Source organism: Schistocerca piceifrons, chromosome 9 (genome assembly GCF_021461385.2).
Source record: "Schistocerca piceifrons isolate TAMUIC-IGC-003096 chromosome 9, iqSchPice1.1, whole genome shotgun sequence".
Taxonomy (NCBI): domain Eukaryota; kingdom Metazoa; phylum Arthropoda; class Insecta; order Orthoptera; family Acrididae; genus Schistocerca; species Schistocerca piceifrons.
Genome location: NC_060146.1, coordinates 190,765,753 through 190,784,347, shown reverse-complemented (window position 1 = coordinate 190,784,347; position 18,595 = coordinate 190,765,753). Strand labels below are relative to the sequence as shown.

General features: G+C 44.7%; 1 protein-coding gene across 6 annotated transcripts in view; it reads left to right on the top strand.

Annotated features, from left to right (window-relative positions):
• Positions 1 to 18,595, top strand: part of LOC124717355 (echinoderm microtubule-associated protein-like 2) — a 655,376-nt gene that overhangs the window by 456,622 nt on the left and 180,159 nt on the right. The window lies entirely within an intron of this gene.

Below are 18,595 nucleotides of genomic sequence, written 5' to 3'. Positions count from 1 at the left end.
TAATTGTACAGTACAGATAATATAAATGTAAATTTCGTGTGACTAGGGCCTCCCGTCGGGTAGACCGTTCGCCGGGTGCAAGTCTTTAGATTTGACGCCACTTCGGCGACTTGCGCGTCGATGGGGATGAAATGATGATGATTAGGACAACACAACACCCAGTCCCTGAGCGGAGAAAATGTCCGACCCAGCCGGGAATCGAACCCGAGCCCTTAGGATTGACATTATGTCGCGCTGACCACGTTTTTTTTCCGCTGATTTCATTTTTGTTCGCAATTGTTCGTTGGATATGTTCGGGGCGGACGTCCCATGACACCTGTTAATGTTTATCGTTCATGCGTTAGCTCAGGTTTTTTGTTTTTTGTTTTTTTTTTTTGTTTTTTATTGCAGAGGGCAGCTAACCCTCTGACCGAACACGCTGAGCTAGCGTGCCTTCATCACTCAGCTACCGAGGGCGGACACAGATAATATGCCTAGATATTGACATTTTTGACAAACTACTTGTATGGTAACGCAGTTCTCTATTCCCTACGGGAATTGGAACGCTTGAATGCTTGATTTTGGTGGCTGCCCTGCAACCTCCTCATCGGGGTGACTGATTTGGTGTTTCTCTCCATCCAACCCCAGTAACTCTCGCGCTGGCCGCTACACGGCTTCCTGCGGAACACATACCACAACAGCTGTAATTGTGTAAAATGTCCATAAAGTGATAGTGACAGGAGCACCTGCCGTGAATACACACCGAAATGGGAAAAGATTACTATTACATCCACGTCGTTGTTTATGGGTGACGCTAAACGTATTTTTTCACCAGACATCGAGCGGCTAACCGTATTGTACTGTACAATCAAATTTGTAACACTGAAGGTTAATTTTGAACATAAATATCGACAGTTAAAACAGTATGGTTTACATTTACATCGCGAGTGAAATGCAGAATCAGGTGCGTCGGTTGTTTATTGCAACAACGGACACAATTGATATTTGTCGATTACAGCGACATCTACCGCGAATGGAAAACAATGGTTTCAGTAACCCGTACCTATGTTAGCTTAGAATCAAGAGTACGCAATAGAAATGGGCGGTTCCCATTTCAAATACTAAGTCGACCGCGCCCATGCAGGAGGGGTGGTTAGGAGGTTACTGGTCGCAGCACAGACAGATGCCCCACTTTGCTAGTATTAACTTATCACCCAGAACTTCTTATTCGTGGAATGCGTCGTTTTCCCGATATTTAGTTTCCTCAAGTTAAGGGGAGGATTACTATCTTTGGCCCGAAAAAAGCATATTCTTTGAGAATTTTTTTCTCGGGGTGTATTATACACTAGTAACCATTAAAATTGCTACACCACGAAGATGACGTGCTACAGACGCGAAATTTGCCCGACAAGAAGAGGATGCTGTGATATGCAAATGATTACAATTTCAGAGCATTCACAAAGGTCGGCGCCGGTGGCGACACCTACAACGTGCTGACATGAGGAAAGTTTCCAACCGGTTTCTCATACACAAACAGCAGTTGATCGGCATTGCCTGGTGAAACGTTGTTGTGATGCCACTTGTGAGGAGGAGAAATGCGTTCCATCACATTTCTGACTTTGATAAAGGTCGGATTGTAGCCTATCGCGATTGCGGTTTATCGTATCGCGACATTGCTGCTCGCGTTGGTCGAGATCCAACGACTGTTAGCATAATATGGAATCAGTGGGTTCAGGAGTGTAATAACGGAACGCCGTGCTGGATCCCAATGGCCTCGTATCACTAGCAGCCGAGATGACAGGCATATTATCCGCATGGCTGCAACGGATCGTGCAGCCACGTCGCGATCCATGAGTCAACAGACGGGGACGTTTGCAAGACAACCATCTGCACGGACAGTTCGACTACGTTTGCAGCAGCATGGACTATCAGCTCGGAGACCATGGCTGCGGTTACCTTTGACGCTGCATCGCAGACAGGAGCGCCTGCGATGGTGTACTCAACGACGAACCTGGGTACACGAATGGCAAAACGTCATTTTTTCGGATGAATTCAGGTTTGTTTACAGCATCATGATGGCCGCATCCGTGTTTGGCGACATCGCGGTGAACGCACATTGGAAGCTTGTATTCGTCATGGCCATACTGGCGTATCACCGGGCGTGATGGTATGGGGTGCCTTTGGTTACATGTCTCGGTCACCTCTTGTTCGCATTGACGGCACTTTGAACAGTGGACGTTACATTTCAGATGTGTTGCGACCTGTGGCTCTACCCTTCATTCGATCCCTTCGAAACCCTACATTTCAGCAGGATAATGCACGACCGCATGTTGCAGTTCCTGTACGGGCCTTTCTGGATACATAAAATGTTCGACTGCTGTCCTGGCCAGCACATTCTCCAGATTCCTCACCAACTGAAAACGTCTGGTCAATGGTGGCCGAGCAACTGGCTCGTGACAATACGCCAGTCACTACTCTTGATGAACTATGCTATTGTGTTGAAACTGCATGGGCAGCTGTACCTGTACACGCCATCCAAGCTCTGTCTGACTCAATGCCCATGCGTATCAAGGCCGTTATTACGGCCAGAGGTGGTTGTTCTGGGTACTGATTTCGCAGGCTCTATGCACCCAAATTGCGTGAAAATGTAATCACATGTCAGTTCTAGTATAATATATTTGTCCAATGAATACCCGTTTATCATCTGCATTTCTTCTTGGTGTAGCAATTTTAATGGCCAGTAGTGTAGATATCAGTGTCAGATTTAGTCAAAATTTTTATTGGTATTTCCTCTACAAACTGGAATTTCTTCGACCGGAAATTCTAAGAGCAAAGGCGGAAGTGCCGTCGGAACGAAACAAAATTTCGATGTAGACCTACACGCGCGGTATGTCACAGGTGAGCCGGCTCGTCTGAAATCAAAATTGAGTTGACGTTAGCGAAGTATATAAGATTTTTTAGGAGTTGTACCTCGCTTAAACGGCCATTTGAAAAAAATAGGGTTTTTTTCATCGCGTTTTCGACTTCGTCGGCCAAGTACAAATATTTATAGTTGATGGATCGGTATAAAAATGGTACAACTCCTAGACAATTTAGTTAGCTTCGTCTGAAACAAAGAGTCATGCAAATCGGTTCAGTAGATTTGAAGTTACCATACAGCGCGATAAAAAAAAGGTCATTTCGAGAAACACGCGTTTGTTGTTTTGACTACATATAAATACAATATTATACAACGTACGTTCAATCTGCTATTCTGGGTTCATGAACTAGTCCTTCCTCATAGAGGGCGTTCTGCTCGATCTGGGCCATCTTGCGCTGCTCCAGAGCCGCTCGTACGGCCGGTGACAAGCTGTTTTCGGCCGCTTAAATCCGATGGTTGTCCGGATGCAGGGCGAACTGCGTCGAATAGAGTCCCAGGGTGGCGTCCATCGTTGTCGTGGTCTTCAGAATTGCTGAATACCATTCGTTGAAGCTGCTCACTGCCAGGAAAGTCGCAATCTCCAGAGCCTTCGCACCAGAATGCAGATCCTTGGGGGGCTAACTTCCAAACACACGCCTTCAAACTTTCATTTAAATTTTGTGTGTTTCCTCCCAAGCACCGGTACAAAAAAGGTGCGTGAAAAAGGCAGATTTCAGGCAGGTGCATTTTTTTGTTCAACCTCCAATAACAAACATTTCCGTTTCGTATTCGGAAAAAGCGTTTCAGGGGTGGATTATAAACACTTTTATGGGTCCAAAAGTGCAATTTCAAAAAAATCGATTATTTTGAACCAAAAGATAGTAAAACCTCCCATTAAAACAAACGTCCTGCATTTTGATTTTATCCATACTGGACGAGAGGTCGTGGTTGTGAATGTCAATGTTAAAAAATATATCGACTCAACCCCTTGTTTATAGTGTAAAACAGTAAGATTGACGCGTTTCGGAAGTCAAGCTTCCATCACCAGAATAGTAAAAAGTAAAAGAACCTGTTAAAATTCGCTAAAATGGAACATGCACCAGGCACAATAAAACTGATAATAAAACTAAAACATCGTGGTTACTTCCCTTGCTGCAGCCGTGTCTTCCAAGGTGCATCTCCAAACAGTCGTCAAAATATAAAAAACTCTAAAATGGTGTTTGGCTACGTGGTGTGTGGTATCAACGAAGACGCACGGGCAGTTTACGACGATAGAGAAGAGAGCTATGTGGTTAGATGTTGAACGCCATAGGCGACACCATTTTAGAGTTTTTTTATATTTTTACGACTATGTGGAGATGCACCCCCGGCGGCAGTAAGGGAAGTAGCCACGATGATTTTATTTTTATAATCAGTTTTATTGTGCCTGGTGCATGTTCCATTTTAGCGAGTTTTAACAGGTTCTTTTACTTTTTATTATTCTGATGGAAGCTTGACTTCCGAAACGCGTCAATCTTAGGGTTTTGCGCTATAAACAAATGGCTGAGCCGATATATTTTTTAACATTAACCTCGTGTATACTCTGCCAACAAATCCATTGTTGAGAAGAAGGTGTCAGATTGAAGGGTGAATTTGTACGGAAAGATTAATACTGCTAAGTTCCGTGGTCGTAGCTTGATTGTTTTCGAGTTGCTGATTATAACGTGGTAAGCGAGACGCCCGGCATGACGTAGCAGGCCCGGCAGAATGACCGCAGCGCCGTGAGTCGGCAAGTCTGCCGCGCTGGTCGATGAGAGGAGTCGTAGCCGCCGGACGGTCGAACAACATTAATAACTGACGCACGGGGCCCAGGAGCCACGTGTAGACCACGTGCGCAGCACTGAAGGTTGGTGGGACTCGGGAAACGAGAGGCCCGATCTTACCTCGAAAAAACTGCATCTCACGACATATAGCACGAAGAGAACATTGAAATTATGTGGACATACCGACAGATTAGGGAATGAGGGAATTAGATTAAGAAATGAGGCACTTAAAGTAGTAAAGGAGTTTTGCTATTTGGGGAGCAAAATAACTGATGATGGTCGAAGTAGAGAGGATATAAAATGTAGGCTGGCAATGGCAAGGAAAGCGTTTCTGAAGAAGAGAAATTTGTTAACATCGAGTATAGATTTAAGTGTCAGGAAGTCATTTCTGAAAGTATTCGTATGTAGTGTAGCCATGTATGGAAGTGAAACATGGACGATAAATAGTTTGGACAAGAAGAGACTAGAAGCTTTCGAAATGTGGTGCTACAGAAGAATGCTGAAGATTAGATGGGTAGATCACATAACTAATGAGGAAGTATTGAATAGGATTGGGGAGAAGAGAAGTTTGTGGCACAACTTGACCAGAAGAAGGGGTCGGTTGGTAGGACATGTTCTGAGGCATCAAGGGATCACCAATTTAGTATTGGAGGGCAGCGTGGAGGGTAAAAATCGTAGGGGGAGACCAAGAGATGAATACACTAAGCAGATTCAGAAGGATGTAGGTTGCAGTAGGTACTGGGAGATGAAAAAACTTGCACAGGATAGAGTAGCATGGAGAGCTGCATCAAACCAGTCTCAGGACTGAAGACCACAACAACAACAACCGACAGATTCCCCACAGGGTTCACTCACAAAAATTGTGTCGTTTATTTGAGTACTTTGTTTATTTGTTTCTTTTCCATACAGCAATCAGTTTTCGGACATGGTCATAGATTGCAGTTCACATGTACAAACGTTTAATTAACATAGCATAAGTGCACACATTGTCGCAAAAACAAATTTATGCTATACACACTATTTTACAGAGAGACTTTACAATTTTAAATACGGGTGTATGAAAAAGAATCATCCGATTTGGCATGTCTATATTTCTGAAACTAATAAACATACGCAATAAATATCGTGTTTTGATGAACTCGAAACTCAAGAAGCGTTTTTCCGTATACATACCTTTTCATGGGTGTTCAGTATGCCCCGCTTGAGAAGCACGGTGTATGTCTACATCCACATTTATACTCCGCAAGCCACCCAACTGTGTGTGGCGGAGGGCACTTTACGTGCCACTGTCATTACCTCCCTTTCCTGTTCCAGTCGCGTGTGGTTCGCGGGAAGAACGACTGCCGGAAAGCCTCCGTGCGTGCTCGAATCTCTCTAATTTTACATTCGTGATCTCCTCGGGAGGTATAAGTAGGGGGAAGCAATGTATTAGATACCTCATCCAGAAACGCACCCTCTCGAAACCTGGACAGCAAGCTACACCGCGATGCAGAGCGCCTCTCTTGCAGAGTCTGCCACTCGAGTTTGCTAAACATCTCCGTAACGCTATCACGCTTACCAACTAACCCTGTTACGAAACGCGCCGCTCTTCTTTGGATCTTGTCAATCCGACCTGGTACGGATCCCACACTGATGAGCAATACTCAAGTATAGGTCGAACGAGTGTTTTGTAAGACACCTCCTTTGTTGATGGACTACATTTTCTAAGGACTCTCCCAATGAATCTCAACCTAGCACCCGCCTTACCATCAATTAATTTTATATGATCATTCCACTTCAAATCGTTCCGCACGCATACTCGCAGATATTTTACACAAGTAACTGCTACCAGTGTTTGTTCCGCTATCATATAATCATACAATAAAGGATCCTTCTTTCTATGTCAATGCGATATTCATATTGTTCTTACATTGCAGCGGAGCGTGTCTTGAGTTTCACCTTCCCCAGCTGTTGTTATGAGATGTCTCGGTTCATTCATTGTTGTTGCTAACGGAGGCGCACAATCAGTCTTTTACAATCCCGCACAAGAAATAATCTCATACAGTCAGGTCCTGTGACCTTGGATGCCAGTAATGTGAGGTTGAATGATTTGGTCCTGTGCGACCGATCCATCGTTCAGTAATTCTTAGATTTAAAAATTCCCCCAGTTCCAGATGCCAGTGCTGCTACCTAGCGAGAACCATGTAAAACTTGGGAGTTTGCTCTTTCCAATAGTTCACGCACATATCTCAAATAACATATTTGTTACGATTTTTCTAAATCGTGTGACTCTTTTTGCTAGACCCTGTGTAAACGCATACATTGGTATAGCGTGTGAAGATCAGAAATGATCATTTTTCTGTTGCAGAAACAAACTCATGCTGCATAAACTGTTTTACAGAGCGATATTACAACTTGAAATCCACTACTAAATAACAGCTTTTGCCTATTAATATATGCTTTATTCTTTGAAGTGTTTAAATTAGCTGTCTTGTGGTCAGATGGAAGACTGTTATAAAAGGTGTTTCGCATTGTATCCGGACTATGGACTGCAGCCTTTTTTTTTTTTTTTTTTTTTTAAAAAAAAAGCCTTGCAAATCTGTGAAACTTTTCCATTCTTCATGTATTGTACCTACGTGCATTACTGTTTGTTACATTATATTCTGGATTTTGTTTCACAAATATTATTTTCTGCAGAATGTACATAGAGTAGATCGTTAGAAGGCGCCTGCACGGTAGCTCAGCGTGTTCGGTCAGAGGGTAACGTGCCCTCTGTAATAAAAAAACTGAGTTAACAGATCAAAAACGAACTCAAATGGATGTATTACGACGTCCGCCCCGAGCAGATACAACGAACTAAAGCGAACAAAATGCAAATTAAAGAAAAAGAAAAAGAAAAAGAAAAAGAAGGCCGTTCGGGGTAACCGCGTGGTCTCAGGCACCTTGTCACGGTCCGCGCGGCTCACCCCGTCGGAGGTTCGAGTCCTCCCTCGGGCGTGTGTGTGTGTGTGTGTGTGTGTGTGTGTGTGTGTGTGTGTGTGTGTGTGTGTCGATAGCGTAAGTTAGTTTGTTAGATTAAGTAGTGTGTAAGCTTAGGGACCGATGACTTAAGCAGTTTGGTCGCATAAGATCTTACCACAAATTTACAATTCGTTAGTATTTTATACTTTCTGAATATTATCTGTTTAGTTACCACTCTTACTGCCTTGTCTTGTAGTCTGAAGAGCCTGACTGTATAGACAGCTAGTGCCCCACCTCATATCTCAATACCATACTGAAGACGTGTATGTATCACTCCGAAGTATACGAGGCGTGTTTTTTAAGTAAGTACCGTTTTGAAATTAAAAAAAAATCGTGCTAAGATATCTCAATAATTTTATTTTTACATGAAAGCCTGTACCTTAATCTACTATTCTACATAATTTCCGTCAATATTGAGGCACTTGTCATAACGTTGTACCAGTTGTTTAATACCCTACTCAGAGAAGTCTGCCGCCTGACTTGTTAACCACTGCATCACCACTGTTTTGACTTCGTCATCGTCTTGAAGACGCTGACCGCCCAGATTTTTCATAAAGATGGAACATGGGTGGCCTACGTCACACCAGAATCAAAGCAACAGTCCATGGAATGGCGGCATTCAGAATCACCCAGAAAAGTGAATTTTAAGCAAACAATATCTGCCCGGAAAATCATGTGCACAGTTTTTTGGGACGGAAAAGGAGTATTGCTTGTGGAATTTCTGCTTCATAATGAGACAATCAATGCAGCAGCTTACTGTAAGACAATGCACAATCTGCGCCGTTCAATTCAGAACGAAAGACGTGGCAAGTCGAGCAAGGGCATCGTTTTGCTGCAAGACAATGCCCGTCCGCATGTGGCGAATCATACCAAAGATCTCATCACATCTTTTCGATGGGAAACTCGATATCATCCTCCGTACAGCCCCGATCTTGCGCCCAGTGACTACCATCTGTTCCTGCACTTGAAGAAACACCTGGGCGGTCAGCGTCTTCAAGACGACGACGAAGTCAAAACAGTGATGATACAGTGGTTAATAAGTCAGGCGGCAACTTCTATGAGGAGGGTATTCAAAAACTGGTACAACGTTATGAAAAGTGCCTCAATATTGACGGAAATTATGTAGAAAAGTATTAAGGTACAGGCTTTCATGAAAAAATAAAACTAGTGAGATCTTAGCAAGTCTTTTTAATTTCAAAACGGTAATTACTTAAAAAACACGCCTCGTATTTGTCTCAAGCTGTTATGGTCAAGGAAGACCGAGACCCTTTTTAGTAAATACGCATTCGTACTGATTTTCTTACAAATATTGTCCGTATGTTCTTTCCATGACAAGTGTTCGTCAATAATTACACCCAAAACTTTCTGTTTGTGTAGCTAAGGGCCGACGGAGGTGTAAATAGAGTTCTATTTACATTCTGATTTTAGCTACTTCGTAAATATAAAGGGCGATCAAAAACTTTCCGTTGGAAGACCGTACAATCCAGTATAAGTATGCCATTCAGGCGAAATCGTCGTGAGGATTGGGCAAATCACCCCACGGACGCACCAGGTTGAAAATACCAATTTGGTAAAACACCATGACCCGCTGCGTGAGGAAGTCCGTAACTGCCTGCTACGCATGCACGTCCGACAGGTCTCCTTAACCCTACAAGGTCCTTTATAAGGGGCCGAAAGCTTAGTAATCGCATCAGGACTACAGGCCGGGTGCTAGAGTTTCCCACTTTAGTCAGCGGAACTTCTGCGTTACGGCATCTGCGATATGGGGACGTGCGTTACCATGAAGCAGCACGGAACTTCGCTACCAACGACAAAGATGGTTTTCGACCAACATGCTGTCCCCAGACGGATTCTTCATTCTCCGATGGCTGTCAGCCGGTTTTCGTCCTTCGGCAGCCAAGAAAAGAATGACAGCCCGTTTGTCATGGTTGTACGCGTTTCTTAATAACGTCGCCATAGTTCACGTTTCGGCATTTACGGCACCCCTTCGGAAACACAGCACCACAGTAATACCTTGCCTACACGTCGGTGCTTACATACCCGCATCTGAGTCGCGCTACGTTGCAAATGCTCAGCAGCAACTCTCTCAAACGGAAAATTTTGTATCATCTCCTACAGAACAACTCAAAACCAAATCCTGGAACCAGCAGGTGACGAAGAATTTGCAAGAGGTTCATATGTCCAACAGACATTTTCAGTGGAGACTCGCGGAGACAAAAACGTAGCAAATGGCAGTCAAACCAGGGAAACCCCAAATATTGGAACTTAATAGATTTAAGCTATGCAGTAGGGCCGAATCGCACCTGATCATATACGTACTGAAACTTCGTGGCAGATTTAAACTCAGTGTCGGCTCATCGTTCGAACTCGAGACCTTTGCCTTTCAAGTGGTCTACCAGCTGAGCTACCCAAGCACGACCGACCACCCGTCCACCAGTACCTCGTCTTCTGCCTTCTAACTTCACAGTAGTTCTTCTGCGAAACTTGCGAGATTAGCAATTCAGGAAGAAAGCACTTCTGGGAACACCCACCACGCTGCGGCTAAGCTATTTCTTCGCATGTGCGTTGCATCTACCTATTTACGTCGCATTCGGATAATTTTATCGGGGCTCATCGATCCTTTTTTTTTTCCTTTTTTGTCTTAGATGTATTTAAGCTGCCAGCCCAATACAATGAAGAAACTGGTATAGGCTTACGTATTCAAATATAGAGATATGTAAACAGACCGAAGACGACACTACGGTCGGCAACATCAGTATAAGACAAGCGTCTGGCGCAGTGGATCTGCTACTGCTGCTACAGTGGCAAGTTATCAAGATTTCTGCTACGGTCGCAGGTTCGAATCCTGCCTCGGGCATGGTTGTGTGTGATGTCCTCAGGATAGTTAGGTTTAAGTAGTTCTAAGTCTAGGGGACTGATGACCTCAGATGTTAAGTCCCATAGTGCTTGGAGCCATCTGAACCATCAAGATTTCAGTGAGTCTGAACGTAGTGTTGTAGGCGGCGCACGGGCGATGGGACACATCATCTCCGAGGCAGCGATGAAGTGGAGATTTTCCCGTACGGCCATTTCACGAGTGTACCGTGAATATGAGGAATCCGGTAAAATATCAAATCTCCGACATCGCTGCGACCGAAAAAAGATCCTGCAAGAACGGGACCGACGACGATTGAAGAGAATCGTTCAATATGACAGAAGTGCAACCCTTCCGCAAATTGCTGCAGATATACAGGGTGTTTCAAAAATGACCGGTATATTTGAAACGGCAATAAAAACTAAACGAGCAGCGATAGAAATACACCGTTTGTTGCAATATGCTTGGGACAACAGTACATTTTCAGGCAGACAAACTTTCGAAATTACAGTAGTTACAATTTTCAACAACAGATGGCGCTGCGGTCTGGGAAACTCAATAGTACGATATTTTCCACATATCCACCATGCGTAGCAATAATATGGCGTAGTCTCTGAATGAAATTACCCGAAACCTTTGACAACGTGTCTGGCGGAATGGCTTCACATGCAGATGAGATGTACTGCTTCAGCTGTTCAATTGTTTCTGGATTCTGGCGGTACACCTGGTCGTTCAAGTGTCCCCACAGAAAGAAGTCACAGGGATTCATGTCTGGGGAATAGGGAGGCCAATCCACGCCGCCTCCTGTATGTTTCGGATAGCCCAAAGCAATCACACGATCATCGAAATATTCATTCAGGCAATTAAAGACGTCGGCCGTGCGATGTGGCCGGGCACCATCTTGCATAAACCACGAGGTGTTCGCAGTGTCGTCTAAGGCAGTTTGTACCGCCACAAATTCACGAAGAATGTCCAGATAGCGTGATGCAGTAATCGTTTCGGATCTGAAAAATGGGCCAATGATTCCTTTGGAAGAAATGGCGGCCCAGACCAGTACTTTTTGAGGATGCAGGGACGATGGGACTGCAACATGGGGCTTTTCGGTTCCCCATATGCGCCAGTTCTGTTTATTGACGAAGCCGTCCAGGTAAAAATAAGCTTCGTCAGTAAACCAAATGCTGCCCACATGCATATCGCCGTCATCAATCCTGTGCACTATATCGTTAGCGAATGTCTCTCGTGCAGCAATGGTAGCGGCGCTGAGGGGTTGCCGCGTTTGAATTTTGTATGGATAGAGGTGTAAACTCTGGCGCATGAGACGATACGTGGACGTTGGCGTCATTTGGACCGCAGCTGCAACACGGCGAACGGAAACCCGAGGCCACTGTTGGATCACATGCTGCACTAGCTGCGCGTTGCCCTCTGTGGTTGCCGTATGCGGTCGCCCTACCTTTCCAGCACGTTCCCAGTCCGTTGAAATTTTTCAAACAGATCCTTTATTGTATCGCTTTTCGGTCCTTTGGTTACATTAAACCTCCGTTGAAAACTTCGTCTTGTTGCAACAACACTGTGTTCTAGGCGGTGGAATTCCAACACCAGAAAAATCCTCTGTTCTAAGGAATAAACCATGTTGTCTACAGCACACTTGCACGTTGTGAACAGCACACGCTTACAACAGAAAGACGACGTACAGAATGGCGCACCCACAGACTGCGTTGTCTTCTATATCTTTCACATCACTTGCAGCGCCATCTGTTGTTGAAAATTGTAACAACTGTAATTTCGAAAGTTTGTCCACTTGAAAATGTACTGTTGTCCCAAGCATATTGCAACAAACGGTGTATTTCTATCGCTGCTCGTTTAGTTTTTATTGCCGTTTCAAATATACCGGTCATTTTTGAAACACCCTGTAAATGCTGGGCCATCAACAAGCGTCAGCGTGCAAACCATTCAACGAAACATTATCGATATGGGCTTTCGGAGCCGAAGGCCGTCTGATGTACCCTTGATGACTGCACGACACAAAGCATTATCCCTCGCCTGGGCCCTTCAACACCGACATTGTACTCTTGATAACTGGAAACATGTTGCATGGTCGGACGAGTCTCGTTTCAAATTGTATCGAGCGGATGGACGTGTACGGGTATGGAGAGAATCTTATGCATCCATGGACCCTGCATGTCAGCAGGGGACTGTTCAAGCTAGTGGAGGCCCTGTAATGGTGTGGGGCGTGTGCAGTTGGAGTGACATGGGACACCTAATACGTCCAAATACGACTCTGGTAAGTGACACGTACGTAAGCGTCCTGATCACATCCATCCATTGATGTTCACTGTGCTTTCAGCAGGACAGTGTGACACCCCACACGTCCAGAATTGCTACAGTCTCCAGGAAAACTTTTCTGAGTTTAAACACTTCCGCTGGCCGCCAAATTACTCGCACATGAATATTATTGAGCATATCCGGGATACCTTGCAATGTGCTGTTCAGAAGCGGTCTCCAAACCCTCATACTCTTTAGAATATATGGACAGCCCTGCAGGATTTATGGTGCCTGTTCCCTCCAGCACTACTTCAGACATTAGTCGAGTCCATGCCACGTCGTGTTGCTGCACTTCCGCGTGCTGGCGAGGGACCTACACAATATTAGGCAGTTGTGCCATTTTCTTTGGCAGTTGAGTGTATATTTGTAGTGGTTCCAGCAGTACAGTTGTTTCGGTCCATCCGTCTTCGCGGTGTTCTCCTTTTCGACAGTGACATTTTAATACTGGTACCGAGCACACAAAACTTGTACTGATTTGGGAAAAACTTGCAGCAATTGGCAAGTACGTCAAGTGAGAGTACTCGCAGGAAGATGCAAGAGACTAGTTCCACTAACTTGCGGAAGTTGCACGTGGATGGTAACGCAACCTCCGTAAGTCAACTTGGTGCCGGTGTTTCCACGTCAAAGGTGCTTCTGCAAGCGACTCGAGGCAGTTTACTTTTATAGTGGAGACACGCCTTTACACCTGTGGATACAACGGAAGGCGGCAGTTCTTCTTTTACTGGCAGTAAAATTTTTCTTGCTTTCAGTATTGTGGCGACAAAAGGGAATACACCAGCAGAAAATAACGCTGTTGACACACACTCGGCTAGCAGCTGCAACAGTAAAAGCCTGTCGTTAAAACAATAGGGTTTACTTCCTGATGCGTGCCCTGCAGGTCATCGGGTGATAATGGTGACGGGGAGGCAGATTTACTGCCACATGAAAGAATGTAGAGCTCGTACTGGATTTCTGAAAGGCTGTCTATACAGTGCAATATGATATAATCGTTTCTGCAAAATTGTTGCCGATAGTGTACGTATGCTTGCAAGAGAGTTACGGCTCTTTTCTACCGAGGATTCAAAAACCGATGGATGAGTACGAGGCAGAGTATGGAAATGTTACGTTGTGCAAATCTGGTAAAGTTAAAACAGACCTACACAAAAAAAAAAATTGGCTGCTGTGACAAAACGCTAAGTGCAGCAGAACAAATTTGTTCTGTTAACTAACTCATGGGGACGATGAATTCATAATTATACGACGAGATTTTTCAAGATGATGGATTGCCATCGTGCGATGTCTGTTTTTATCGGCCGTTAAAGAATTTGATCAAAAAGAAATTCAAAACTGGTATGTCATCGATAAAGAAAATGAAATCACATCCCGAGACATTGCATCAAATTACATTACACTGAGGTCACAAAGGTCAAGAGACAGCAATATGCAGATAAACAAATGGCGGTAGTACCGCGTGGACAAGGTGTAAAAGGGTGGCGCTGCCATTTGTACTCAGGTGGTTCACGTGAAAAGGTTTCCAACGTGGTTATGGCCGCACGGTGGAAATTAAGACTTTGAAAGCGGAATAGTACTTGGAGCTAGACGCATGGGTCATTCCATTTCGGAAAGCGTTAGCAAATTCGATATTTCGAGATCGTCAGTGTCAAGAATGTCCGAGAGTATCAAATTTTAAGCGTTACCTCCCATCACGGACAATGCAGTGGCAGGCGGTCTACACTTAACGATAGAGAGCAGCGGTGTTTGCCTAGTGTTGTCAGTGCTAACAGACAAGCAACACTGCGTGAAATAACCGCAAAAGTCGATATGGGACGTACGTCACACGTATCCGTCAGGACAGTACGGCGAAATTTGGCGTTAACGGGGTAAGGCAGGAGACAACCGACGTGAGTGGCTCTGCTAACAGCACGACATCGCCTGCAGTGCCTCTCCTGGGCTCCGGACCATATCGCTGGGACCCCAGACGACTGGAAAACCTTGGCCTGATCAGACGAGTCCCGATTTCAGTAGCTGAGAGCTAATAGTAGGGTTCGAGTGTGGCGCAGACTCTGCAAAGCCATGGACCCAAGATGTCAACAAGGCACTGTCCTTGCTCGTGGTCGCTCCATAATGGTGTGGGCTTTGATTACATGGAACGGACTGGGTCCTCTGGTCCAACAGAACCTCAGGAGACCATTTGCAGTCCTTCATGGCTTTCAAATTCCCAACCAATGATGGAATTTTTATGGATACTGCAGTGAGCCACGCACCACGCTACAATTGCTTTTGAAAAACATTCTGGTCAATTCGAGCAAATGATCTGGTGATATGGCAATCCAGATCGCCCTACCTTAATCTCATCGAACATTTATGGGACATGATCTAGAGGTCAATTCGTGCACAGAATCCTACGCCGGCAACTCTTTCGTAACTACGGGCGGCTATAGAGGCGGTATGGCTCAACATTTCTGCAGGGATCTTCAAACGACTTCCTGAGTGCATACCACGTCGAGCTGCTGCATTCTCCCGGACAAAAGGACGTCCGACACGATTTTAGGAGGTATCCAGTGACTTCAGTCACCTTACTGAATACGTGTGAATTTTACTTCCATAGGTGGTGGTGGTGGTGGTGGTGGTGGTGGTGGTTAGTGTTTAACAACCCGTCGACAACGAGGTCATTAGAGACGGAGCGCAAGCTCGGGTTAGGGATGGATTGGGAAGGAAATCGGCCGTGCCCTTTCAAAGGAACCATCCCGGCATTTGCCTGAAACGATTTAGGGAAATCACGGAAAACCTAAATCAGGACGGCCGGAGACGGGATTGAACCGTCGTCCTCCAGAATGCGAGTCCAGTGTGCTAACCACTGCGCCACCTCGCTCGGGTACTTCCATAGGTGCGTCGTACAAAGTACAACGTTTGTGTGTACAAGAGGGACTATGGAAGGACTAAGATGCTCATACATTCGTTTTACAAGCTATAACCTCCACCACGTTGTACTATGCATTAGTGCTGGTATTTAAAAAAAGATTCCAGCAAGTGCGAGAAGGACTCGCTCACTGAGTGTTCCGTACAAACTTGGTTACATCTGTAGATAGCTCATCCATCCTGGGAATCATTCTCGACTTTTTTTTCTTGTTACGAATATGAATACTGGCAAGATAAGCGTCTACCCTTTTCTGGGAAAAAGTGGTCTTAACAGACGAACAAACAGTCGGATAGCAAATGACAAAAAAATATTTCTTTAGTGTGATATACATTGAAGCGCAAAAGAAACTGGCATAGGGGTGCGTATGTAAACAGGCAGAATACGGCGCTGCGGACGGCAACGCCTATATAAACAACAACGGCAGGCTATCAAGATTTAAGTGAGTTTTAACGCGGTGTTATAGTCGGCGCACGAGCTATGAGAGACAACGTCACCGAAGTAGCGACGAAGGATTTTCCCATGTCACTATGTCACGAGTGTACCGTGCACATCAGGAATCCGGTAAAACATCAAATCTCCGACATCACTGCGGCTGGAAAAGGATCGTGCGAGAACGGGACCAACGACGACTGAAATTACTGCAGATTTCAGTGCTCGGTCATCAACAAGTGCCAGCGTGCGAACCGTTCAACGAAACATCGTTATGCGCTTTCGGAGCCGAAGGCCCACTCGCATACCGTTGATGTCTGCAGGACACAAAGCTTTACGCCCCACCTGGGCCCGTCAACACCGACATTGGACTGTTGAAACCTTCCCGTCTCCTCTATATCTCTGTTGTTACGCAACCTTCCCTTTTGCAACAGCCTATGAAACCTTCCCTTTGGATTTCTACCTCTTGCTTAGTAATAACAAATGAAATCTTCCCTTTGAAATTCTCTTTCTCAATCATCGCATACAAGTTTAAATGCTGCTTATTAAAAGTTATTTTCTGATTATTTCGACGAAACATTGTGTCATCGTCGTGGCCCTCAGTCGTTACCTGCAATAACCCAAAACTGTTCCTTACCTTTTTTACTGCTACTGGATCTCCACCTGACTGCTACATCGAACTGCGACATGGATATACTTACTCTGGTTTACTATTCTCTATTAGCTGCTGGCCAGCTGTCCTATTAAGTGGCTGTATTTATTACCGAAGTTGACATTGTTCTTTAATTAATTTGACTGAAGTTACATAATTCATAGTTAAACTTTTCCTTGACAACAATAAAATTTTGCAAAGTTTTACGTTGATGGTTTTTGGGATTGTTTATAATCATAAATGCAATATTGCTGGGAAAAATTAATTATATTCTGAATGAAATGAGCCGGCCGGTGTGGCCGTGCGGTTCTAGGCGCTACAGTGTGGAACCGCGTGACCGCTTCGGTCGCAGGTTCGAATCCTGCCTCGGCCATGGATGTGTGTGATGTCTTTAGGTTAGTTAGGTTTAAGTACTTCTAAGTTCTAGGGGACTGATAACCTCAGACGTTAAGTCCCATAGTGCTCAGAGCCATTTTTTTTGAATGAAATGACTTTACAAACGTTCAAATGGGACTTACTTTTTACAATAATTACAACTAGCATTGCACAAACGTACCTTCAGTAGTCTTGAGTTTCTCAAAAAAATAATTCAATAATGTTAGTTCCTCTTATGATAATAGTTAGCTGATCTCTCTGTACATCCGTTTATAATCTCCTATAAATCATAGCTGGTGGCTGGCAGGCACACCGCTCCTCTCAACCTCTCGCTTCAGACCTGCTACCGACTCGCTTCACATCTCGCTTACTGCTGACTTCCTACGAACGCTGAAGTGCGGTCTCTCCTGCCAACAATGCTTTCTGGTGCAGACAATCCCTGCTACCACTACACAATGTATCAATGCGCGGTCCTTCCCGCTCTTTTCTTAAAATGTGTCCATATGCGGTCCTCCCGCCCTTTTTAAAATTATATCAATGTGCGGTATCTCCTGCCAACATTACTTTGGTGCAGACATTCCCTGCTACCAGAATTATTTCCAACATGATAAATATTAATATTTTAACTTAATCCTATTAATAAAATATAAACATCTTTCATAAATTGTGGTTTGACAATAGAGAATAGAAATATACACGTCTTACAACCTGTTGCCTGGTCGGACGAGTCTCGTTTCAAGTTGTATCGACCGGATGGACGTGTACGGATGTGAACACAACCTCATGAATCCATGGATCCCGCATGTCAGCAGGGGACTCTTCAGGCTAGTGGAGGCTGTGTAACGGTGTGGGAGGTGTGCAGTTCGAGTGATATGGGACGCCTGATACGTGTAGATACGACTCTGACAGGTGACACGTACGTAAGCATCCTGTCTGATCACCTGCATCCGTTCGTGTCTCTTGTGCGTTCCGACAGACTTAGGCGATTAAAGCAGGACAACACGTTCGTAATTCCTAACGAGTGTCTCGAGGAACACTCTTCTGAGTTTAAAAACTTCCGCTGGCCACCAGACTCCTCAGACATGAACATTATTAAGCTTACCTGGAATGCCTTGCAAAGAGCTGTTCACAAGAGATCTCCGCCCCTTCGTACTCTTACAGATTTATGGACAGCACCGCAGGATTTATGATTAGGCAGCTGTACTGTGTCTTCGACTCTGCAGTGTAAATACAAATTAACAATTTTCCGATTTTTTTTTCGTTTGCTTGTATTGTGAAACGTCTCTTCTTGCCAGATTTCGAGATTATAGGTGAACATCAATGACCCTTTGCATTTTAACGAATGATCTTGGGAGTATCAAAGTATGTGACATAATAATCTTTT